This window comes from Biomphalaria glabrata, chromosome 10 (genome assembly GCF_947242115.1).
Source record: "Biomphalaria glabrata chromosome 10, xgBioGlab47.1, whole genome shotgun sequence".
NCBI classification, from domain to species: Eukaryota; Metazoa; Mollusca; class Gastropoda; family Planorbidae; genus Biomphalaria; species Biomphalaria glabrata.
In genome coordinates, this window is record NC_074720.1 from 6,528,523 (window position 1) to 6,555,446 (window position 26,924).

Below are 26,924 nucleotides of genomic sequence, written 5' to 3' on the forward strand. Positions count from 1 at the left end.
TCTCAAATAGTTTAGGGTCTTTTTAAGTCTAAATAGGGCACTGCAGCCTCTGGGTAGCCACTCCTGGCTCCGGGTAGCCACTGCTGTCTCACGTGACAATGCTTCATTAGATAAGATGAAAGTTGAAAGGCAAGCTACAGCCGTTTTGAAGTTTAATTTCAATAGGAAAAAAAACAAACTTTTAAAATAAACATTAAGTTAATTATATCCAATAATAATGTTAAGACATTAGTTTCATAGGTCGGTTAATTAGGCATTGTGTTTCAATTAGAAGATTAAAGAAGATTGCAGTATTTTACGAGGTCGCATGACCCAACTGTGACCTATAATAAAAATTAGAATTCATATGAAAACCAAGAAAGAATGGGTTAAACTGATTCATTTTTTAGTTTATTGTATTTTTATTAATACAAAGCTAATATCATCGCTCTGTCTGTCTGTCTGTCTGGGTAAACAAAATGTACACATTATTTCCCCGACTCCCAATCTCGAATCAAGTTTAAACTTTACACTTTAGTTATTTTACCCCCAAAAACATGGATCAATTTTAAAACATAACCAATTAGTCAATTAATATTAGGTAATTAGTTATTTTGGTTGATATCAATTAAGGGAAAAAACTACTACATTAGTGAGAGAGATCGTTGCAAGTGCGGTGTTCTACCCATTTGGAATAATTCACAATGTTTGAGTATATTTTAGTTCTTCATTTTTTTTGTTACTAAACTATAGCTTCTTTGTTTCTTTGTAGGGAGATTTAAAAAATGTTGTTTGAAATAAACTGCGCATGTGCAAACGAAATTGATTCTAGCAAGAATGAAATAACCCTTAAATTTGTTTATGACTGAATTCCAGACCAGTTTAAAATATAGTCAACCGTATTCCTGGAACATTATTTATGAGTTCCTTTTGACCGAAGATCAAATTGAATATTATCGACTTGGTTTTTGCCGCTAGTATCGTAAAGTGAAAGTCTTCGGGTCCTTTCTAAATGTTTGATTCTTTGATAATTGTAAAGAAACGGTAATGTACTCGCTGCCCTAAGCTAACGTGTAGTTAGTATCGATACTGAATTATTGGTAACCTACATTTTTAATGAAAGAGACGTATTCGTTTAAAAAAAAAAAGGCTTTGTAGATTGAAAAGTTAATACTTAGGAATTCTTGGAAGTCAGTGGCCATTGTTCACATTAGTTCACAAGACCATAGCAATGAAGGCAGGAAGCAGTGGCGTAGCTTGGGTGAGGGGGAGGAGGGGGAGAATTTGAAAATCCCCACTTGAGGGGGGCCCCCTAATGGATGTTTTTTTACATTAAAAATTAATAATTACGCAAAAATCAGAAGCCCCCAAAGAGGTCAAGCCCCACGGGGCCCCCAAACGATGGAAAATTCCTAGCTACGCCCCTGGCAGGAAGTATTGTTTACGTTAAGATTTGAAAAGAATCGAAGCTGAAATGTTTTTATGCCCGGCGGTTAAGGAGGACATCATGTTTGGAAAATGTTTGAAATGTTTCGGATGTTCTTTCAGAAATGAAGATAATCTACTTCGTAGCCCACACCTCAATTAGGACGACGGTGGATAACAGCATGCAGGGTATAAACCCGGGACCATCGAGACCACCAAACGACAGCGGACGTTCAGGCAGCCATATCAAGTAGTAGCATAAGTACAGAATTAAACCAACTTAATCATTCATATTATACGGGGCTTGATTCTGTGACCTCTACATATACTGAATTAAATAAACCTGCAAAATAAAAACGTGTGTTCCACTTCTTCTTTTTTATTGTTTTCATTTTTTCAAGTTGGAGGGCTCAGATCAGTTATCCTATATCTGAGATGAACTGTGCAATAGTTTCCAGATCAGGCAGCTCAGATCAGTTATCCTATATCTGAGATGAACTGTGCAATAGTTTCCAGATCAGGCAGCTCAGATCAGTTATCCTAAATCTGAGATGAACTGTGCAATAGTTTCCAGATCAGGCAGCTCAGATCAGTTATCCTATATCTGAGATGAACTGTGCAATAGTTTCCAGATCAGGCAGCTCAGATCAGTTATCCTATATCTGAGATGAACTGTGCAATAGTTTCCAGATCAGGCAGTTCTCCATATAGTTTTTCTTCTATAGAAGGGTTTCAAAGCCAGAGTCTTCTTCGGGCCTCTTAATAAAGTATGAAGGACATTGTCAGCATTCTCTGGTGATGCTCCGCTACTCCCAAACTTTTAGCTTCCGGAACATATGTTGTCTCATTCTGTTGTGTGCGGTTCTGAGTCGAAAAAAATATGCGTCGGTTAGGACATACTAGTCTTGGCCAGTACGTCTGCTTTTTCATTGCCTTCTAATTCAATGTTTGCTGGAATCCGTTAAAGAGCAGTTTTTCTTGATGTTGATGTATGCCACTGGAAGCATTCAATTATCTGTTTGTCATGCATGTTTAGAATGTTTTGTCAAAATTGACGATTATTACATCCTACCCCAACCCTCCCGCAGGACGGAGGGGGCTGGGGGCGTGCAGGTTTGGAGCCCAAGAACAATGAGACCACACTACCAACAAACACACATATATTATGGTCATCGCTTCTACAGCATTTGGTTACGATCCATGTGAATTAATGAAATAAACATTGTTTGCAAGCTTTATTTCAAAGATTTATAAAAAAAAAAGATACTAATATACCATGTCCGTTGTTTTCTAAACGTTTATGTTCAATTTGTCCCTTTTTTATGTAAAGGTGCATTTGTCTCGGGCTCCGAGATCTGTGAGGGCAGGTAAGGTCCATTTACTTTTACGACGTTAACGAGGGTGTCATGGGGCCAGCACAACGACCAACCGTCTGACGTATACCAGGTACCAATCCCGAAGTTCAAAATCCAAGTCTTCAAACCTGAGACTTCTCGGTTCTGAAGCAAAGCGTTTAACTACTCAGCCAAGACGCCTCAATAGCCTAATACTAAAAAGTGAAGTCAATTTCCTATATACTCCGATCTATAAAAGAATTTTGTTGTAATACAGAGTTTACTGCAAGATTATCTCCCTTTTTTTAGATTGTGTCCCCTCCCCCCCCCTCTACTAGTTTCATTGATTGAATTAAATTCTTTTTTATCATTCTCTTTCCCTAGACATCGTCTGGGTGATGCTGACCCAAGATCTGGTAACGGCGATATGGATGACGGTGGTCCTGGGACCTGTGTGTCATAATATTTCTTCACACCTGTCTATCAATGGAAGCAACTCCTGGTGGACAAACTGCGTCCAGTGTGCATTATCTCTCTTTGATCTAACTTGGGCCTTGTCTTTTTTGCAAGCCGAGAATCTCAGAAATTTTTCTTTTCTTGGAGTTGATCTTTTAGAGCTAAATAAACAAGTGCAAGAAAGTTACAACAATTTTTGTTCACCAATAATGCCAAAAAAGGGCGCCAAAAGAAACGTTTATTATGGCATATGAAGATTTTCTCTGACTTTGATACACATAAATGCAGTTGCCGTCTGACCTTTAAGAGTGGGAAACGTTCGTTGCGCTCAATGAAAAGTTACTTCTAATGTGATATTCACGTATTACGGTATGTATGGAGCATTAGTATAATTAAAATCTTCGCATTTCTAAATAATTTACTACACTACAATAGGTGGATAATGCTTTTAAATTAGAAATTAAAAAAAATTGATGACAAAATAAAACCAGATCTCAACAGCAAAAACGTGTACATGTTTCGGATGTTCCTTCAGAGTTGAAGATAATTTACTTCCTAGTCAAAACCTCCCGCAGGACGACGGGGGATGGCAGCGGGCAGAGTATGAAGCCAGGACCATCGAGACAACCGAGTGACAGTCCACCACGCATACCGCACGACCAGGCAGCCATACCTACAGACTAGGATTTGCTTAAAACAATGACATAACTACATGTATAATAACAGCCTGCGATATTTTGTTTAGGTTTAAACACCTAGTTTTCGGTTATTTGGCTAACCGAAATTAATAACTCGAAGCGCTGGATATGAAAGAACGATGCGAGGGTAGATAACATAAACAGATAATAAGATATATTTTTTAACATCAATCTCGAAGCAATTAGCCTGAAAAAAAATTGCCGAAGAGAAGAAAATGTAAGTAGTGGTGGAGATACTACAAGATATTAGCCTACATACAGGTAAATGTTGCGTACAGCTAAATGTTGCATACAACTAAATGGTAAAACATGAAAAGACTTTGACCCATTTAAATATCTAAAGTCTAAAGGCAATTAATAAGTAATTTTAAAAATTCAAGGCTCAAATGAAGTGTAATTGTATCAATTAGTTTGAATCAGTCTTATACCGTTAGATGCAGTCAATCTAGACATAATAAATCTGGGTGATCTATATATATAATTCTCTTCATGGCTCAAGAGTTTGGACACGCAAGGAGAAGTAAAGGAAAGATAACTCTTTTATTTCTGTAAGTCGGACGAACTAGAGTTACCCTATGAAAAAAAAAAGAGGGGTGGGAGAACAAGTAGTATTCACCGTCACAAAAATAGTAGGCCGGACCGTTGTGACCAAGAATGATCACTCTTTTATTTTTTATTTCTATCTCAAGTAAATTAAGGGGCGTAAAAAGAGGGGGGGGGTGAACAATTAATCTACTCTGTATTCACCCGTCACTAAATAGCAGGGCCGGACTTAACCGTTTTATTTTTATTAGAAAATACATTCGTCTTTGCATTTTAGTCATACTTTACTACCTACAGAATGACTTTACGAGCCTTGCGTGTAGCGAAGTCATACAGTCTATCATAAACATTCTATTTCCTACATAGATCACGCTCAATAGCAAGAATTACCAAATGTTTCAATCTATCTACGAGAATTGTTAACCTCAAGTAATTCTTCATTAGTTTGAGGCGCAAGAAGCTTCTTTCACCAGATTCCAAAATTACGTGTTTTTTTTTTATCGCGCGTAGGATTGTAGTTTTCCATATTGAATGACACCCCAAAATGACAATTTTGTCTATATATTTCAGGAGTTTTTTAAAGATTTTAATAAGTTCCGGAGATTTCCAGTTTTTTTTTTTTATATATATATATATTGTATTTTCAGGAGATTTCCAGGAGCTCCTGGTAAATCGACAGGAGGCCGCGGGAAATCTGTTATAAGTTATAAAATGGTTTAATTTAATAATTTATGCACCTAGAATTAGCGCGGGTCCTATGAAAGTGCGGGGCACACTGCAGACGCATAGATTGCAGTGGCCTATGGCTGGCCCTGCGAAATAGCGACGTATGCTACGCCGCCGGCCGACTAGTTAAGAAATATTTTTACATTGTTTTTGTTTAGCTTTTAGCTTTCACAATCATCCTATGCGCTATGTCTAGACCAGTTGTGAACAGGGGAGAGAAGAAGTGAGTATCTTGATGAATGTTGACATGATCGTTTTTTAAATGCATTAAAAATTTTAACGTAAAGCTCGAGTCCTCAAGGGAACTAATTCAACTTATAGCACCACATCTGACAAGTATGATTTGTTTCCCTTGCTCAAGATACCAAACAAACAAAAAAAGTATTGATTGATTCTTGTGTTGTCAGCTAAAAGAAATAATTGTGCAAAATTTCAGCTTAAATCCGAGATTGGGTGTGGGAGAAAAAGCATGTACAACCTTTTTACCATACCAACAGACAGTGTAAGTTGATATAAGCTTTCTAATAATGAAATGGAGGATTACTAAAACAAATAGAAGACATCAAGAATAAAATCTGGAAAAGTCACATCTGCTTACCAGTAACATTAAAGCTCTATTCTTCGCTAGTTGGTCTCTATACGCCAAAATCTAGTTGGTTCTGACAATTGGTCTCTGAAAGCCGAGGCAAATAGAATTCAAGCTTTTGAGAGTTAAAACAAACAATTATGCACTTTAAAATGAAGAATCTCCCCAATGCTGTGAAGCTATAGTAAGATACGACCTAATGTCAAAAATCATCCTTGAAGGTACAGTGGAGAGAGCACGATGAAATGGTCGTTTAAAGAAAAACTGTCTGGACAACTTGAAACAATGGACTGGCTTCTCTTAATACCACGCTAAGGACAGCGACCGACTGGAAAGAGTTACGCAAACCATCACAACATTCCTTCGTGCAAGTCGATGGAAGGATGATAATGCTGGTGATGAATGTACAAATATATCAAACTAGTCGTATAGATAATTAAAATCGCTAACAATTTTATAAAACTAAAATCTACATTAAAAAAAAATGGATTTTAAGATTTCATGTTGTCAGCTTTATTCTTCTTCTTTCAGTACAGCGTTCTCATCAAGCTGCACCATTTAAGCTTATTGCACCTTAAGGAGTGCAACATAAGGTGTGAAAATAGTGCATTACTATAATTACATTACACCACTATCACATTCACAACAAAAAAAATGCATCTCGGAAAATGATTTCTAAATAATAAAAAAAAGTTGTATTTCGTCCATAACTATTATGACATCACATTCAACGTGTCAACTGATGTGCTGTTGTGTATAGTTCTTATAATTTTACAATGTGTTGTTGTTGTTTTTTTTTCCAGCACCCAACAAATGAGGCTAATTAGAGACAATGGCATGTGCTCTAGACATTAGCTCAATTTGTGATCACTGCCGGAGTCAAGAACAGCTGCCCGTCTAACGTGTGTATGATGCTGCGAACGGCGTGTCAATTGAAATTGACAGTTTGCTGGATAAACGTTGGGAGTTGATTTAGGATGAAGAGAGTTGTGTGTTCGCCTCTGTGTGTGTGTGTGTGTGTGTGTGTGTGCGTGTGTGTGTGTGTGTGTGTGTAAGAGAGGGGAGGGGTGAATGAGTCTAAATGTGGGTATGTGATAATCAACTTATAATATGTGTATGTATAAGAAGAGGAGAGAGGGAGAGATGGAGAGAATGAAGGAGGGAGAGATGGAGTGTGTGTGTTTGTCTACGTGTAGGTGTGTGGCAATTAAAATATCATATATGAATGTGAAAGAGAAAAAGGGAATGAAAAAAAAATAGAAAAAAAGAAGGGGGGGGGGTAAACCGAGGATGTGAAAAAATTAGGCAAGGGAGAGCATCTATCACCATTGAACATTTAAACATAAACTTGCATAAAACGTAATCATATACTCACACACACACACGCGCGCGCATGCATAATGATCAGCATTTATATAGCTCAGCATAAATATCCTCAGCTATGATGTCATTCATTCCCCCCCCCACCCACCCACCCACACACACACACTTAAAGTCAGCTCTGTCTAGCCAGATTTCGGCTTCGTTTCTATTTTATCCAACTCAAAGATGATCGTTGGGACAGGGGCAGGAGGTCGCAGATAAATTGCTCTCTGGTTGAGCGAATGCAAGAGTGAAAAGTGTGAACGATTGAGTCAGTCGAATTTTTTTAGCATGATACCATGATACCTTTACGTAAAATCAAGGATAAAGCATTTTATAATTGGTACTGTCATAGGTGGTCTATATAGGTGGCAACTGGGGTAAACGCCCATGGGCTTTCGTAAAAAGTTGGGCTATTTTATCAACGTCAGCCCATCATTCAAAATATTCGGCGCCCGACCAAAACCATTCGTAATAGAGGCCTATACACCGATCTGCTACGTCTCAACCTGTGGGCAGTGCAGACCAATAGTTAACTGCCACGTCGTACAAACCTTTGACTTGGTCTCGGCCCGACATTTGCTAAGACCTCTTTGTCAATACCTTGCACACTTACGCTAGGTATATTTGCTAACTTAACTGAACTCAAAAGTCTTCTAAAATCAAAATAAAATGTAAAATCATGGTTTCCAGACTGCTAGTTGGTTTTAAAAAAAACTTTTTGTTGGCTTCCTTCAGTCGTAGAATGACTATGGTTAATCTTGCAGAAAACTTTGTCATGTGAGTGTACAGCCATATTCTCGAGAGACACTACCGACCAAATGTATCGCAGGTTAAGTTTGCTATCTTTTTGGTGGTATAGGGGCCAGCCATTTTTCGTTTGGCACTTTTTTCTTCCAGAGCAGACGCCAATGCTTTTTCTCTGTTCATACCTTTCTTGGTCACCATCCCTCTCCTCATAGTATCTAGGTCATGTCGTCCCAGTTGTCAGCATCAAAGTCCACTGCTTTGAGGTCCCGTTTGATCACATCCACTTATCGTGGGAGGCGACGACAATTTTGTTTTCTTGAGCCATTCGCGAGATGACCATCAAGGGGTGACATACACACAATCGCACACAAAAAAAAAAGCACAGTAAACCTAAGACTAGAGATTTCCCTTCAAAACAGATCTTTCTGCAAGACTATCCTGATCGGATTTGATTGGTTGATACATTGTTGGACGCCCCTTTAGAAGCGCATTAGCCCAAGGACCAAAACGACCACGTGACCATTCCAGGCACTGCATTAGGAAGGAGATACTTGGTAAAGTCATGACTTAAATAAAACAATGTACTGTCTGACCAATCAAACTGACCCAAGACGATATAAGCAAAAATATTTAACAAAATAATTATTTAACATTTTGGCATTTCTATATGGTGCATACACTAATTAATTACAAACTTATCCTCTAAACAAGCACTAGAAGAAAAAGAATACTTTTTTAAAAAAGAAAAGCTTATCTAAGGGAAAGGGCCGCTTATAAACGATCTTAAAAATGCAGGGTTTAGCTCCCTTTCTGCCATATAAAAAAATAATTGAGTAGTACTAATTAATAAATCATTTGATTCATTCGTGAATTTTCATCGACTGTGAATAATTATGATAAATTTCAACTTGATTCGAGAATGGGAAGAGGGACAAAAACGTGTCAAAACGTAACAAGGGGATTAAATCCATATATACACCCACATCTCTCATTAAGTAGCAGTTATTTCCCTTATTTTGATATCAGTCAAAATAATTAATCACCAATAATTAATTAACTAATTGTTTAATTATTTTTTTTTTTATTTTCTTAGATCTCGCTAACAATCGTCAACATTTACCCTAAGGACATTTGTTTGAATAAGACCAAAGATTATTCTGGAAAAACAAATATTTGTTCCTTACATATCAATGAAGCATTATTTTGTCCTTACATATCAATGATTGAAAGGGCGTCTTTTTCTCTCCTTCAGATCCATGACGGACATGATTGGAAAGAAGCCAAGATCTATATTAACAACAACATAACTGATTGATTGGCTATCAAGTAATGGCAATAACATTGCACTATCAAATAAAAGCAAAAGTTTAGGGAGGAAAGCTCTTGTGATTTTAAAATATTACTTAAAGTTGTTTTTTTCTTTTTAAATAGAGTTGTAGATAATGATAGATAGATAGATGAATGGATGGATGGATGGATGAATTGATTGATGGATGGATAGATAGATGTGGGCAGATAGGTGGATGGATGGGTGTCAAAAATCGGCCCAGGCATTTCTATACACTCCGGCCCATAAATTGTATATCGTACGATGGGCCTCCAATGGCAGGCCTATCTGTCCTCAAAATCGTTGTTAAGTTTAATATTGTATCGATAACTGTACGCATTTCTTTAAAAGAAATATAGACCTTGTGTTGCTTTTTCATCGCAAAGTGTGTAGGCCCCAAAAGGATGAAGCCTACTGGTAGTACTGTCTACGAATGTAGGCTAGTACCTTATTTCAGAAAATATGTTAGATGAAATGAGTATTAGGACCTTCAATGTAGAGTCTGTAAATGAATTTTTTGTAAGACTTCCCATCGAAGGCCCCTAGTTTTTCAGGTGATTACCTTAGCGATAGACAGCGCGGTGCTGCCACTTGCGTAACATTCTTGAAAAGGGAAGATTTACCGAATTTTTTTTAAACAAGATGCTAAGATGGACACGTTTATTAGAGAATATTATAAAACCTTGAACAATTTAATACGTGCTATAGAGACCTTTCATAAGTCCCTTTAAATGACCCTACTGGCCCATTTGGGTACCGGCCCACAGGGCATTTGCATTTAGCCAGTCCGCCACTGGATGGATAGAGTGACTTGTATCTAATTTAATTTCGCTGAGTAAATAAGCATCCCAATGGCTTAGAGTGTCACGTGCAATGTTATTTGTTAGGCTTGACAGCATAGATAGCAGCATAGATAGCAGCTGACCAGGCGACGAGTACTGCCTGGTTGGTTTGAACACTATGTGTGTGCATGTATTAGTGTAAGGGAAACAAATTATGTGCTAGATTAGGTAACCTCAATTTACATAAAGTAAATGTAGAGTCAAGGTAAAACTTTAAGAACCAGGAAGCATGTAGTAACAGGGACATCAAACAAAAAAAATTCTAACAAATTTTTGGGGTTCTATAAAAGAAACGCAGAGCTTGCTATCGGTGTCATTTTTCCAAGTAGATAGTTGAGCACATATATTTACATCTACATACAATACATAAAATACATATTAAAATTGAGGATACTTACCTTTCTTTGTTTTATTCAAACTTAACAAAACCAAATTTTCAAAGTTTTTAATTCACATTATATGAATTAACACCTAAAAATCCACACCACGGCACGGTACAGATTTGATTTGCGAATGTATCCATTGTACTATTCCAAACACACCTGTGTAACTAATCCATAATCCAAAGAATAATCATTTATAGACCAATACTATTTTTTCAAATTAAAGACGTGAACGCAAAAAAGAGGTAACTGTTATAGCCCTTCTAATGATCACGCTTTTGATATTTTTACTAGTGTTGGTTTCTCTTTGAACTACAGTGTGACCAAATAAACCACAAAACAAAGAGAGAGAGTGAAAGAACAAGAGAGGGAGAGGAAGAACAACGCGTTCGGAAAGAGTCTAATCATTTCACGTAGTTCTCTCCCCTGACTGGCACCGACTTCCATCAGTTTTTACTTCCCGTGGAGCTGCACTGACCTAAGTACATACGCGATCATCTCACGGGCAGAAATCGAGGCCCGCACTCGTTCGTCAGCGGGTCGAGGGAGCACTGCTTTTAGCAAAATGGCGACGAGCGAGCGCGTGCCATGTGATGCATGTAATAATGGCGTTAAAACATTAGACCTACTCCTACATCCTAAATCACACGTTTTAAGGCTAATTGCAGATACTGTATTAGCTTCTTGCATATTGTTAACATGGATGATACATTGTTCGATCGTATTGTAACACAGATCGATGGTAATAAGATTAACTTGTACCAAAAAAAAAAAATAGAATTAAGATGTCTTTTGTATATTTAACAAATCATTAGATTTAAAAAAGTATTCGTTTCAGAATAGCCTTCTTTCTTTCAAAGTGCAAACTAAATTCATTTAATTGTATGCAAAAACTTTCACATTTCTAGCCTAAAACCCAGAGAGATTGTTATTTAATTATCAAGCACGAATTAAATTGTCGCCCTTTCCATTCTATTTATAAAAGGCTTTTAACGCCAGAAACCTCTTTTCCGAAAGGAAAAAGCCGCTATTAGTTTATGTGGTCTGTCCGTCCGTACATCCGTATGTCCCGTTTAGATCGCAGAAACAATAAAATATATTTAAAAAGCTATTTAAGGTGCAACTTTTGTTTTCTGAAAGCAGACAGTTTAATTTCTATATTAACTATACATCACTTTTTCATACAAATACACCATTTTTTTTACAAAGAATACTAGTATAAATAGGAAAAAAAACAAAAGAACACAATGTTCATATGTAACTACGAACTATTCGGAAGGTATATGTTTAGCACATATATGCAAATGGTTATATGTTTTTCTACAATAACGCCAGAAAACAAGGAATTGCTTAATGAAACATTTTCCTATTCCTCATATTATTCACGCGAAGTACATTGCACACAATTCAAAACACTCTTAGACATTTAATCAAACGGAAAAGATTCTTCCTTAAGGCCTTTAATGGGAAATTATCATTAGATAATCATTTCATTCAATAACATCAGTTCATCTAGGCTCATATTGAATTATATCTTCAAAAATATCATATCATTGAATATATATAAATTAAAAAAAAAAAAACCTTAATAAATCTACGGTAATTTTCATTCATCATTTGATTTCCTTCTCTATTAATGTTTGCTGGGCTGTTTCCAACAGATTATAGTTGGACAATTTTTATGAGCAATTTTGCACCCATTATATGTCGTAAACATTTGTTTGTGAAATATCTGAAGCTTGTCTGCTTTGCTGTTTGTTACTTGCCATGTCTCTGCGGGAGGCCCCACATACCTCATTGTAGTGGTTGGTTTCTCACGTTGCCTAAGTTTGCTCTGCCACTCCACTTGCGAAATATTTCTACAAGTCACAGATTTCTCGGATTTGATTCAAAATGTGTTTGTGTGATATGCTCACAAATTGTCACAATGAACGTTTCTACTATTGATAATGGCGAGATTTAAACTACGAATTGCTCTTTAACTAGTCTTTTATTAAATATACCTTTCTATACAATGATGGGTTTGTTTTATAAGCCATTATAACTGTCCACTTAAACTTGTTGATGATGAATAGTAAAATATCCATGTTTTAATATTCTATATATAGAAAGGGTTAATTAACTACAAAATTATATAAAGAAGATATTCAATGAAAAATTGGTTTTTATTGAAAAATTACAAGTTTAAACATTTTATTATTGTGTTTTAAATAGATAAATAATATATAATTTTTTTGTTACAATTTTTAATATATTCAGTGCTTAAAATAAAATTTATTTATGTTATAATAAATTTTCTACTTATTTTAAATACATTTTTTTGCAACAAAATATGCAAACTTTTGCTATTTAAATGTCCATAGAGTTCTCTATATCATTGTACTATGAAAATAATCTACCGAAAGGTCATCGTCAAAAAAAAATAACTATTGGAAAGAAGATGTCTTCTATTTTTAATTTATATAAAAATTACTAGTTTTTCAATTTTAAAGGCCAACTATATTAATCATTATCTTTTCTTTTTCTAAACTGTTTTAAATCAAATCAAATGTTTTAATTTTTTTATAAATTTCAGCATTTTAAATAAAATATTGAAGCAATAATTTGTAAAATAGCATAGAAAATGTTTTTTAGATTTGTCTTTTAAAATAAAAATGAAATTTAAAGTACGTTTATATAACCTTAATTTTTAATATTGACATCGTTCCCGTGGCAGGTACGTTGAATCTGTACTGCTAGAGCCAAAGGTACTTGGTTTGAAGTCTCATGGGTGCATTTTTTTTAAATAATCTTTTATTTTATTTTTTTTTTTTTAGTAAAAACATGAGAATCTGTACTACGATAACCTAAAAAAATTAATTTAGTATGAATAAATATATAATCCTAGCTCTATATGGAAACAAAAAAGAAGACTTATTACTTTAAAATGATCATGTAGCTTTCTTTGTAATCTTATATCTGTGTCTTGAATGATGATTTTGATTGCTAGTCTTGTCAAACAATATGACCGACCAGTTCTTTAAAAAAAAGATCATCATATAAACGGCATTCAAATATGACGGCATTCTTGATTAGAACAGCGAAGAAAAAAATCTTAAACTACGCCTAGAGATTACAGAATCGATGGTAATATTTACCAAAAATAAACAAGAAAATGAGTTGGCTTTGTAGATAGCAACAATGATTTTCATTTTTTTAGTAGAGAAAAGAAAAAAGATGAACGTGAAATATCCCATAAATTAATGTAAGTACTAGATAAACGGACTTCTAATGAAATAGTTTAGGTCAATTTCATTTCGTTTCTGTAATATTTCGTTAATATCGCCCGCGACACGAGTGTCGGAAATTAAAATGCTCCGAAGGTCGAATTAGTTCGGTTATCACTGTTCAAGAACATTGACTCAAATAGACTTGTACAGAAAGACACGTTTTGACATGCGATAACATTACATGCCATAGATGGGATAAACTCTAAACTGAATTTTTGTGTAAAAGCGCATCGTAAACACTGAGTATTCGTATATGAGCCGTGTGATTTAAAAAAACAAACTATTTCACGGATTTACTTGATTTAGCCCTTTAGAGTCTAAGTGAAGCATAGGGCAGCATCAGTACTTCGCCATCGTACACTGTTCACTGGCAGTGTCCACCTTGCTTTCTTTTCTTTTATTTATGTTACTCTCTTCAATGTTTTCTTTGGTCTCACAGCCTTTACTTTCCATGTGGGTTTCATTTCAGAACCTGATTTGCAACATTTTTCCTTATCCTCCATTATGGTCTGCCCAATCCAGTTCCATTTGCATCATTTGATTTCCTTTTCTATTTATGTTTGCTGGGCTGTTTCCAACAGATTATAGTTGGACAATTTTTTTTGAGCCATTTAGCACCCATTATATGTCGTATGTATTTGTTTGTGAAATATCTGAAGCTTGTCTGCTTTGCTGTTTGTTACTTGCCATGTCTTTGCGGGAGGCCCCACATACCTCATTGTAGTGGTTGGTTTCTCACGTTGCCTAAGCTTTGCTCTGCCACTCCACTTGCGAAATAATTCTACAAGTCACAGATTTCTCGGATTTGATTCAAAATGTGTTTGTGTGATATGCTCACAAATTGTCACAATGAACGTTTCTACTATTGATAATGGCGAGATTTAAACTACGAATTGCTCTTTAACTAGTCTTTTATTAAATATACCTTTCTATACAATGATGGGTTTGTTTTTTTTAGCCATTATAACTGTCCACTTGAACTAGTGTAAGATAAATAGTGAAATATTTAAGGTAAGTATAGGTGGACAAGGAAAGGATTAACTTACTACAAAATTATATGAAGAAGATATTCAATGAAAAATTGGTTTTTATTGAGAAATTACAAGTTTAAACATTTTATTATTGTGTTTTAAATAGATAAATAATATATAATTTGTTTGTTACAATTTTTAATATATTCAGTGCTTAAAATAAAATTTATATATGTTATAATACATTTTCTACTTACTTTAAATACATTTTTTTGCAACAAAATATGCAAACTTTTGCTATTAAAATGTCCATAGAGTTCTCTATATCATTGTACTTTGAAAAGAATCTACCGAAAGGTCATCGTCAAAGAAAAAAACTGTTGGAAAGAAGATGTCATCTATTTTTAATTTATATAAAAATTACTAGTTTTTCAATTTTAAAGGCCAACTACATAGATCATTATCTTTTCTTTTTCTAAACTGTTTTAAATCAAATCAAATGTTTTAATTTTTTATAAATTTCAGCATTTTAAATAAAATAATGAAGCATTAATTTGTAAAATAGTATAGAAAATTTTTTTTAGATTTATCTTTTAAAAAAAAAATGGAATTTAAAGTATGTTTATATAACCTTCATTTTTAATATTGACATCGTTCCTGTGGAACGTACGATGAATCTTTACCACTAAAGCCAAAGGTACTTGGTTCGAAGTCTCATGGGTGCATTTTTTAAAATAATCTTTATTTTTTTTATTTTTTTTTTTAGTAAAAACATGAGAATCCGTACTACGATAACCTAAAAAAAAAATTAATTTTGTCTGAATTAATATATAATCCTAGCTCTATATGGAAACAAAAAGGAGACTTATTACTTTAAAATGATCATGTAGCTTTCTTTGTAATCTTATTATATCTGTGTCTTGAATGATGATTTTGATTGCTAGTCTTGTCAAACAATATGACCGACCAGTTCTTTAAAAACAAGATCATCATATAAACGGCATTCAAATATGACGGCATTCTTGATTAGAACAGCGAAGAAAAAAATCTTAAACTACGCCTAGAGATTACAGAATCGATGGTAATATTTACCAAAAATAAACAAGAAAATGAGTTGGCTTTGTAGCTAGATACAATGTTTTTCAATTTTTTTGTAGAGAAAAGAAAAAAGATGAACGTGAAATATCCCATAAATTAATGTAAGTACTAGATAAATGGACTTCAATGAAATAGTTTTAGGTCAATTTCATTTCGTTTCTGTAATTTTTTGTTAATATCGCCCGCGACACGAGTGTCGGAAATTAAAATGCTCCACAGGTCGAATTAGGTCGGTCATCACTGTTCAAGAACATTGACTCAAATAGACTTGTACAGAAAGACACGTTTTGACATGCGATAACATTACATGCCATAGATGGGATAATATCTAACTGAATTTTTGTGTAAAAGCGAATCGCAAACACCGAGTATTCGTATATGAGCCGTGTGATTTCAAAAAAACAAACTATTTCACGGATTTACTTGATTTACTTGATTTAGCCCTTTAGAGTCTAAGTGAAGCATAGGGCAGCATCAGTACTTCGCCATCGTACACTGTTCACTGGCAGTGTCCACCTTGCTTTCTTTTCTTTTATTTATGTTACTCTCTTCAATGCTTTCTTTAGTCTTACAGCCTTTACTTTCCATGTGGGTTTCATTTCAGAACCTGATTTGCAACATTTTTCCTTATCCTCCATTATGGTCTGCCCAATCCAGTTCCATTTGCATCATTTGATTTCCTTTTCTATTGATGTTTGCTGGGCTGTTTCCAACAGATTATAGTTGGACAATTTTTTTTTGAGTCATTTAGCACCCATTATATGTCGTAAGCATTTGTTTGTGAAATATATGAAGCTTGTCTGCTTTGCTGTTTGTTACTTGCCATGTCTTTGCGGGAGGCCCCACATACCTCATTGTAGTGGTTGGTTTTTCATGTGGCTTAAGCTTCGCTCTGCCACTCCACTTGCGAAATATTTCTACAAGTCACAGATTTCTTGGATTTGATTTAAAATGTGTATGTGTGATATGCTCACAAATTGTCAGAATGAACGTTTCTACTATTGATAATGGCGAGATTTAAACTACGAATTGCTCTTTAACTAGTCTTTTATTAAATATACCTTTCTATACTATGATGGGTTTCTTTTATAAGCCATTATAACTGTCCACTTGAACTAGTTGATGATGAATAGTGAAATATTCAAAGTACATTGCAATCGAACCGGTAAAGGTTAATTTACTACAAAATTACAAAAAGAAGATATTCAATAAAAAATTGGTTTTTATTGAAAAATTACAAGTTTAAAGATATTATTATTGTGTTTTAAATAGATACATAATATATAATTTGTTTGTTACAATTTTTAGTATATTCAGTGCTTAAAATAAAATTTATATATGTTATAATAAACTTTCTACTTACTTTAAATACATTTATTTTTTTGCAACAAAATATGCAAACTTTTGCTATTAAAATGTCCATAGAGTTCTCTATATCATTGTACTCTGAAAATAATCTACCGAAAGGTCATCGTCAAAGAAAAATAACTGTTGGAAAGAAGATGTCATCTATTTTTAATTTATATTAAAATTACTAGTTTTTCAATTTTAAAGGCCAACTACATAAAACATTATCTTTTCTTTTTCTAAACTGTTTTAAATCAAATCAAATGTTTTAATTTTTTATAAATTTCAGCATTTTCAATAAAATATTGAAGCAATTATTTGTAAAATAGTATAGAAATTTTTTTTTTAGATTTATCTTTTAAAATAAAAATGTAATTTAAAGTATGTTTATATAACCTTAATTTTTAATATTGACATCGTTCCTGTGGCACGTACGTTGAATCTCTGCTTATAGAGCCAAAGGTACTTGGTTCGAAGTCTCATGGATGCATTTTTTTAAATAATCTTTTTTTTTTTTTTTTTGTAAAAACATGAGAATCTGTACTACGATAACCTAAAAAATTTTTAATTTTGTCTAAATAAATATATAATCCTAGCTCTATATGGAAACAAAAAGGAGACTTATTACTTTAAAATGATCATGTAGCTTTCTTTGTAATTTTATTATATCTGTGTCTTGAATGATGATTTTGATTGCTAGTCTTGTCAAACAATATGACCGACCAGTTCTTTAAAAAAAAGATCATCATATAAACGGCATTCAAATATGACGGCATTCTTGATTAGAACAGCGAAGAAAAAATTCTTAAACTACGCTTAGAGATTACAGAATCGATGGTAATATTTACCAAAAATAAACAAGAAAATGAGTTGGCTTTGTCGCTAGCTACAATGTTTTTCATTTTTTTAGTAGAGAAAAGAAAAAAGATGAACGTGAAATATCCCATAATATAATGTAAGTACTAGATAAACGGACTTCTAATGAAATAGTTTTAGGTCAGTTTCATTTCGTTTCTGTAATTTTTCGTTAATATGGCCCGCGACACGAGTGTCGGAAATTAAAATGCTCCGCAGGTCGAATGAGGTCGGTCATCACTGTTCATGAACATTGACTTAAATAGACTTGTACAGAAAGACACATTTTGACATGCGATAACATTACATGCCATAGATGGGATAAATTCTAAACTGAATTTTTGTGTAAAAGCGAATCGCAAACACCGAGTATTCCTATATGAGCAGTGTGATTTAAAAAAAACAACTATATTACGGATTTACTTGATTTACTTGATTTAGCCCTTTAGAGTCTAAGTGAAGCATAGGGCAGCATCAGTACTTCGCCATCGTACACTGTTCACTGGCAGTGTCCACCTTGCTTTCTTTTCTTTTATTTATGTTACTCTCTTCAATGTTTTCTTTGGTCTCACAGCCTTTACTTTCCATGTGGGTTTCATTTCAGAACCTGATTTGCAACATTTTTCCTTATCCTCCATTATGGTCTGCCCAATCCAGTTCCATTTGCATCATTTGATTTCCTTTTCTATTGATGTTTGCTGGGCTGTTTCCAACAGATTATAGTTGGACAATTTTTTTTTGAGTCATTTAGCACCCATTATATGTCGTAAGCATTTGTTTGTGAAATATATGAAGCTTGTCTGCTTTGCTGTTTGTTACTTGCCATGTCTTTGCGGGAGGCCCCACATACCTCATTGTAGTGGTTGGTTTTTCATGTGGCTTAAGCTTCGCTCTGCCACTCCACTTGCGAAATATTTCTACAAGTCACAGATTTCTTGGATTTGATTTAAAATGTGTATGTGTGATATGCTCACAAATTGTCAGAATGAACGTTTCTACTATTGATAATGGCGAGATTTAAACTACGAATTGCTCTTTAACTAGTCTTTTATTAAATATACCTTTCTATACTATGATGGGTTTCTTTTATAAGCCATTATAACTGTCCACTTGAACTAGTTGATGATGAATAGTGAAATATTCAAAGTACATTGCAATCGAACCGGTAAAGGTTAATTTACTACAAAATTACAAAAAGAAGATATTCAATAAAAAATTGGTTTTTATTGAAAAATTACAAGTTTAAAGATATTATTATTGTGTTTTAAATAGATACATAATATATAATTTGTTTGTTACAATTTTTAGTATATTCAGTGCTTAAAATAAAATTTATATATGTTATAATAAACTTTCTACTTACTTTAAATACATTTATTTTTTTGCAACAAAATATGCAAACTTTTGCTATTAAAATGTCCATAGAGTTCTCTATATCATTGTACTCTGAAAATAATCTACCGAAAGGTCATCGTCAAAGAAAAATAACTGTTGGAAAGAAGATGTCATCTATTTTTAATTTATATTAAAATTACTAGTTTTTCAATTTTAAAGGCCAACTACATAAAACATTATCTTTTCTTTTTCTAAACTGTTTTAAATCAAATCAAATGTTTTAATTTTTTATAAATTTCAGCATTTTCAATAAAATATTGAAGCAATTATTTGTAAAATAGTATAGAAATTTTTTTTTTAGATTTATCTTTTAAAATAAAAATGTAATTTAAAGTATGTTTATATAACCTTAATTTTTAATATTGACATCGTTCCTGTGGCACGTACGTTGAATCTCTGCTTATAGAGCCAAAGGTACTTGGTTCGAAGTCTCATGGATGCATTTTTTTAAATAATCTTTTTTTTTTTTTTTTTGTAAAAACATGAGAATCTGTACTACGATAACCTAAAAAATTTTTAATTTTGTCTAAATAAATATATAATCCTAGCTCTATATGGAAACAAAAAGGAGACTTATTACTTTAAAATGATCATGTAGCTTTCTTTGTAATTTTATTATATCTGTGTCTTGAATGATGATTTTGATTGCTAGTCTTGTCAAACAATATGACCGACCAGTTCTTTAAAAAAAAGATCATCATATAAACGGCATTCAAATATGACGGCATTCTTGATTAGAACAGCGAAGAAAAAATTCTTAAACTACGCTTAGAGATTACAGAATCGATGGTAATATTTACCAAAAATAAACAAGAAAATGAGTTGGCTTTGTCGCTAGCTACAATGTTTTTCATTTTTTTAGTAGAGAAAAGAAAAAAGATGAACGTGAAATATCCCATAATATAATGTAAGTACTAGATAAACGGACTTCTAATGAAATAGTTTTAGGTCAGTTTCATTTCGTTTCTGTAATTTTTCGTTAATATGGCCCGCGACACGAGTGTCGGAAATTAAAATGCTCCGCAGGTCGAATGAGGTCGGTCATCACTGTTCATGAACATTGACTTAAATAGACTTGTACAGAAAGACACATTTTGACATGCGATAACATTACATGCCATAGATGGGATAAATTCTAAACTGAATTTTTGTGTAAAAGCGAATCGCAAACACCGAGTATTCCTATATGAGCAGTGTGATTTAAAAAAAACAACTATATTACGGATTTACTTGATTTACTTGATTTAGCCCTTTAGAGTCTAAGTGAAGCATAGGGCAGCATCAGTACTTCGCCATCGTACACTGTTCACTGGCAGTGTCCACCTTGCTTTCTTTTCTTTTATTTATGTTACTCTCTTCAATGTTTTCTTTGGTCTCACAGCCTTTACTTTCCATGTGGGTTTCATTTCAGAACCTGATTTGCAACATTTTTCCTTATCCTCCATTATGGTCTGCCCAATCCAGTTCCATTTGCATCATTTGATTTCCTTTTCTATTGATGTTTGCTGGGCTGTTTCCAACAGATTATAGTTGGACAATTTTTTTTTGAGCCATTTAGCACCCATTATATGTCGTAAGCATTTGTTTGTGAAATATATGAAGCTTGTCTGCTTTGCTGTTTGTCTCTGCGGGAGGCCCCACATACCTCATTGTAGTGGTTGGTTTCTCACGTTGCCTAAGCTTTGCTCTGCCACTCCACTTGCGAAATATTTCTACAAGTCACAGATTTCTCGGATTTGATTCAAAATGTGTTTGTGTGATATGCTCACAAATTGTCAGAATGAACGTTTTAACTATTTATAATGGCAAGATTTAAACTACGAATTGCTCTTGAACTAGTCTTTTATTAAATATACCTTTCTATACCTTGATGTGTTTGTTTTAGAAGCCATTATAACTGTCCACTTAAACTAAGTAATGATGAATAGTGAAATATTTAAATTACAAATGCATGTATGAAAAAAAGGGTAATATTTACTACGAAATTATATAAAGTAGATATTCAATGAAAAATTTGGTTTTTATTGAAAAATTACAAGTTTAAACATTTTATTATTGTGTTTTAAATAAATAAATAATATATAATTTGTTTGTTACAATTTTTAATATATTCCGTGTTTAAAATAAAATTTATATCTGGTATAATAAATTTTCTACTGACTTTAAATACATTTTTTTGCAACAAAATATGCAAACTTTTGCTATTAAAATGTACATAAAGTTCTCTATATCATTGTACTATGAAAATAATCTACCGAAAGGTCATCGTCAAAGAAAAATAACTGTTGGAAAGAAGATGTCATCTATTTTTAATTTATATAAAAATTACTAGTTTTTCAATTTTAAAGGCCAACTACATAAAACATTATCTTTTCTTTTTCTAAACTGTTTTAAATCAATTCAAATGTTTTAATTTTTTTATAAATTTCAGCATTTTAAATAAAATATTGAAGCAATAATTTGTAAAATAGTATAGAAAATTTTTTTTAGATTTGTCTTTTAAAATAAAAATGGAATTTAAAGTATGTTTATATAACCTTAATTTTTAATATTGTCATCGTTCCTGTGGCACGTACGTTGAATCTTTGCTTTTAGAGCCAAAGGTACTTGGTTCGAAGTCGGATTGGTGCATTTTTTTTTTAATCTTTTTTTTTTATTTTTTGTAAAAACATGAGAATCTGTACTACGATAACCTAAAAAATTTTTAATTTTGTCTAAATAAATATATAATCCTAGCTCTATATGGAAACAAAAAGGAGACTTATTACTTTAAAATGATCATGTAGCTTTCTTTGTAATTTTATTATATCTGTGTCTTGAATGATGATTTTGATTGCTAGTATTGTCAAACAATATGACCGACCAGTTCTTTAAAAAAAAGATCATCATATAAACGGCATTCAAATATGACGGCATTCTTGATTAGAACAGCGAAGAAAAAATTTATAAACTACGCTTAGAGATTACAGAATCGATGGTAATATTTACCAAAAATAAACAAGAAAATGAGTTGGCTTTGTAGCTAGCTACAATGTTTTTCATTTTTTTTAGTAGAGAAAAGAAAAAAGATGAACGTGAAATAACCCATAAATCAATGTAAGTACTAGATAAACGGACTTCTAATGAAATAGTTTTAGGTCAATTTCATTTCGTTTCTGTAATTTTTCGTTAATATGGCCCGCGACACGGGTGTCGGAAATTAAAATGCTCCGCAGGTCGAATTAGGTCGGTTATCACTGTTCAAGAACATTGACTCAAATAGACTTGTACAGAAAGACACGTTTTGACATGCGATAACATTACATGCCATAGATGGGATAAATTCTAAACTGAATTTTTGTGTAAAAGCGGAATCGCAAACACCGAGTATTCGTATATGAGCCGTGTGATTTAAAAAAACAAACTATTTCACGGATTTACTTGATTTACTTGATTTAGCCCTTTAGAGTCTAAGTGAAGCATAGGGCAGCATCAGTACTTCGTCATCGTACACTGTTCACTGGCAGTGTCCACCTTGCTTTCTTTTCTTTTATTTATGTTACTCTCTTCAATGTTTTCTTTGGTCTCACAGCCTTTACTTTCCATGTGGGTTTCATTTCAGAACCTGATTTGCAACATTTTTCCTTATCCTCCATTATGGTCTGCCCAATCCAGTTCCATTTGCATCATTTGATTTCCTTTTCTATTGATGTTTGCTGGGCTGTTTCCAACAGATTATAGTTGGACAATTTTTTTGGAGCCATTTAGCACCCATTATATGTCGTATGTATTTGTTTGTGAAATATATCAAGCTTGTCTGCTTTTGTGTATGTTACTTGCCATGTCTCTGCGGGAGGCCCCACATACCTCATTGTAGTGGTTGGTTTCTCACGTTGCCTAAGCTTTGCTCTGCCACTCCACTTGCGAAATATTTCTACAAGTCACAGATTTCTAGGATTTGATTCAAAATGTGTTTGTGTGATATGCTCACAAATTGTCAGAATGAACGTTTCTACTATTGATAATGGCTAGATTTAAACTACGAATTGCTCTTTAACTAGTCTTTTATTAAATATACCTTTCTATACAATGATGGGTTTGTTATATCAGCCATTATAACTGTCCACTTGAACTAGTTGATGATGAATAGTGAAATATCGAAGTTATGAATTCATGTAGCGGGAAAGGGTTATTTAATTACAAAATTATATAAAGAAGATATTCAATGAAAAATTGGTTTTTATTGAAAAATTACAAATTTAAACATTTTATTATTGTGTTTTAAATAGATAAATAATCTATAATTTGTCTGTTACAATTTTTAATATATTCAGTGCTTAAAATAAAATTTATATATGTTATAATAAATTTTCTACTTACATTAAATACCTTTTTTTGCAACAAAATATGCAAACTTTTGCTATTAAAATGTCCATAGAGTTCTCTATATCATTATTCTATGAAAATAATCTACCGAAAGGTCATCGTCAAAGAAAAATAACTGTTGGAAAGAAGATGTCATCTATTTTTAATTTATATAAAAATTACTAGTTTTTCAATTTTAAAGGCCAACTACATAAAACATTATCTTTTCTTTTTCTAAACTGTTTTAAATCAAATCAAATGTTTTAATTTTTTATAAATTTTAGCATTTTAAATAAAATATTGAAGCAATAATTTGTAAAATAGTATAAAAAAAATTTTTTAGATTTATCTTTTAAAATAAAAATGTAATTTAAAGTATGTTTATATAACCTTAATTTTTAATATTGACATCGTTCCTGTGGCACGTACGTTGAATCTCTGCTTATAGAGCCAAAGGTACTTGGTTCGAAGTCTCATGGATGCATTTTTTTAAATAATCTTTTTTTTTTTTTTTTTTGTAAAAACATGAGAATCTGTACTACGATAACCTAAAAAATTTTTAATTTTGTCTAAATAAATATATAATCCTAGCTCTATATGGAAACAAAAGGGAGACTTATTACTTTAAAATGATCATGTAGCTTTCTTTGTAATTTTATTATATCTGTGTCTTGAATGATGATTTTGATTGCTAGTCTTGTCAAACAATATGACCGACCAGTTCTTTAAAAAAAAGATCATCATATAAACGGCATTCAAATATGACGGCATTCTTGATTAGAACAGCGAAGAAAAAATTCTTAAACTACGCCTAGAGATTACAGAATCGATGGTAATATTTACCAAAAATAAACAAGAAAATGAGTTGGCTTTGTAGATAGCAACAATGATTTTCATTTTTTTAGTAGAGAAAAGAAAAAAGATGAACGTGAAATATCCCATAAATTAATGTAAGTACTAGATAAACGGACTTCTAATGAAATAGTTTTAGGTCAATTTCATTTCGTTTCTGTAATTTTTCGTTAATATGGCCCGCGACACGAGTGTCGGAAATTAAAATGCTCCGCATGTCGAATTAGGTCGGTCATCACTGTTCAAGAACATTGACTCAAATAGACTTGTACAGAAAGACACGTTTTGACATGCGATAACATTACATGCCATAGATGGGATAAATTCTAAACTGAATTTTTGTGTAAAAGCGAATCGCAAACACCGAGTCTTTGTATATGAGCCGTGTGATTTTAAAAAAAAAAACTATTTCACGGATTTACTTGATATAGCCCTTTAGAGTCTAAGTGAAGCATAGAGCAGCATCAGTACTTCGCCATCGTACACTGTTCACTGGCAGTGTCCACCTTGCTTTCTTTTCTTTTATTTATGTTACTCTCTTCCATGTTTTCTTTGGTCTCACAGCCTTTATTTTTTCATGTGGGTTTCATTTCAGAAGCTGATTTGCAACATTTTTCCTTATCCTCCATTTTGGTCTGCCCAATCCAGTTCCATTTGCATCATTTGATTTCCTTTTCTATTGATGTTTGCTGGGCTGTTTCCAACAGATTATAGTTGGACAATTTTTTTGGAGCCATTTAGCACCCATTATATGTCGTATGTATTTGTTTGTGAAATATATCAAGCTTGTCTGCTTTTGTGTATGTTACTTGCCATGTCTCTGCGGGAGGCCCCACATACCTCATTGTAGTGGTTGGTTTCTCACGTTGCCTAAGCTTTACTTTGCCACTCCACTTGCGAAATATTTCTACAAGTCACAGATTTCTCAGATTTGATTCAAAATGTGTTTGTGTGATATGCTCACAAATTGTCACAATGAACGTTTCTACTATTGATAATGGCAAGATTCAAACTACGAATTGCTCTTTAACTAGTCTTTTATTAAATATACCTTTCTATACAGTGATGGGCTTGTTTTATAAGCCATTATAACTGTCCACTTGAACTAGTTGATGATGAATAGTGAAATATTGAAGTTATGAATATTTGCAGCAGGAAAGTGACATTTTATTACAAAATTATATAAAGAAGATATTCAATGAAAAATTGGTTTTTATTGAAAAATTACAAATTTAAACATTTTATTATTGTGTTTTAAATAGATAAATAATCTATAATTTGTCTATTACAATTTTTAATATATTCAGTGCTTAAAATAAAATTTATATATGTTATAATAATTTTTCTACTTACTTTAAATACATTTTTTTGCAACAAAATATGCAAAATTTTGCTATTAAAATGTCCTTAGAGTTCTCTATATCATTGTACTATGAAAATAATCTACCGAAAGGTCATCGTCAAAGAAGAATAACTGTTGGAAAGAAGATGTCATCTATTTTTAATTTTTATAAAAATTACTAGTTTTTCAATTTTAAAGGCCGACTAAATAAAAATTATCTTTCTTTTTCTAAACTGTTTTAAATCAAATCAAATGTTTTAATTTTTTATAAATTTCAGCATTTTAAATAAAATATAAAAGAAATAATTTGTAAAATAGTAGAGAAAAATTTATCTAGACTTATCTTTTAAAATAAAAATGTAATTTAAAGTATGTTTATAATACCTTAATTTTTAATTATGACATAGTTCCACTTGCACGTACGTTGAATCTTTACCTTAAGAGCCAAAGGTACTTGGTTCGAAGTCTCATGGGTGCATTTTTCAAAATGATCTTTTTTTTTATTTTTTTTTTTAGTAAAAACATGAGAATCTGTACTACGATAACCTAAAGAAGTATAATTTTGTCTGAAAAACTAATCACCACAATGAAACACAACTAAAGGAATTTTTTTTTCCGGAGATGTCATTATTACTTGAGGCTTTTAATAAGACATTGAACCTTTAAATACAATCTCTTGTCTGCTGGACCATAGGGGCACCACACAAGATATTTCAACCTTCTTTCTCCATTCTTTTCTGTCATTTGCCTTTGAAAGAATTTCATTCTGATATTCTTTCTGAAAATAATGAAACCTGCATTTTTACCTTCCTGGGTGGACCACTTCGAAGGCCGATTTTGAGTTTGTGTTTCCACTCGAAATTTTTTTTTTAACCTTTTTTATATTTTAAATTCTAGTCTATTTTTATTTATTAATGTTAATTCTTTTTGCTATGTAAATAAAAAATAAATATATGAAATATTGTTAATTTCATACTTTTTACAATAATTACTTGATGGATTAGAGGATGAAATGATCAGCGGATGAAATGACTAGGGGA

The 26,924-nt window shown here is 32.7% G+C and overlaps 1 protein-coding gene across 1 annotated transcript in view; it reads right to left on the minus strand.

Annotated features, from left to right (window-relative positions):
* Positions 1-10,873, minus strand: part of LOC106051433 (uncharacterized) — a 245,402-nt gene extending 234,529 nt beyond the window's left edge. The window contains exon 1 of the mRNA XM_056043751.1: positions 10,427-10,873. The gene's annotated coding sequence lies outside the window, so the exon portion shown is untranslated. The remainder of the gene's footprint in view (positions 1-10,426) is intronic.
* Between the last annotated feature and the right edge of the window lie 16,051 nt (positions 10,874-26,924).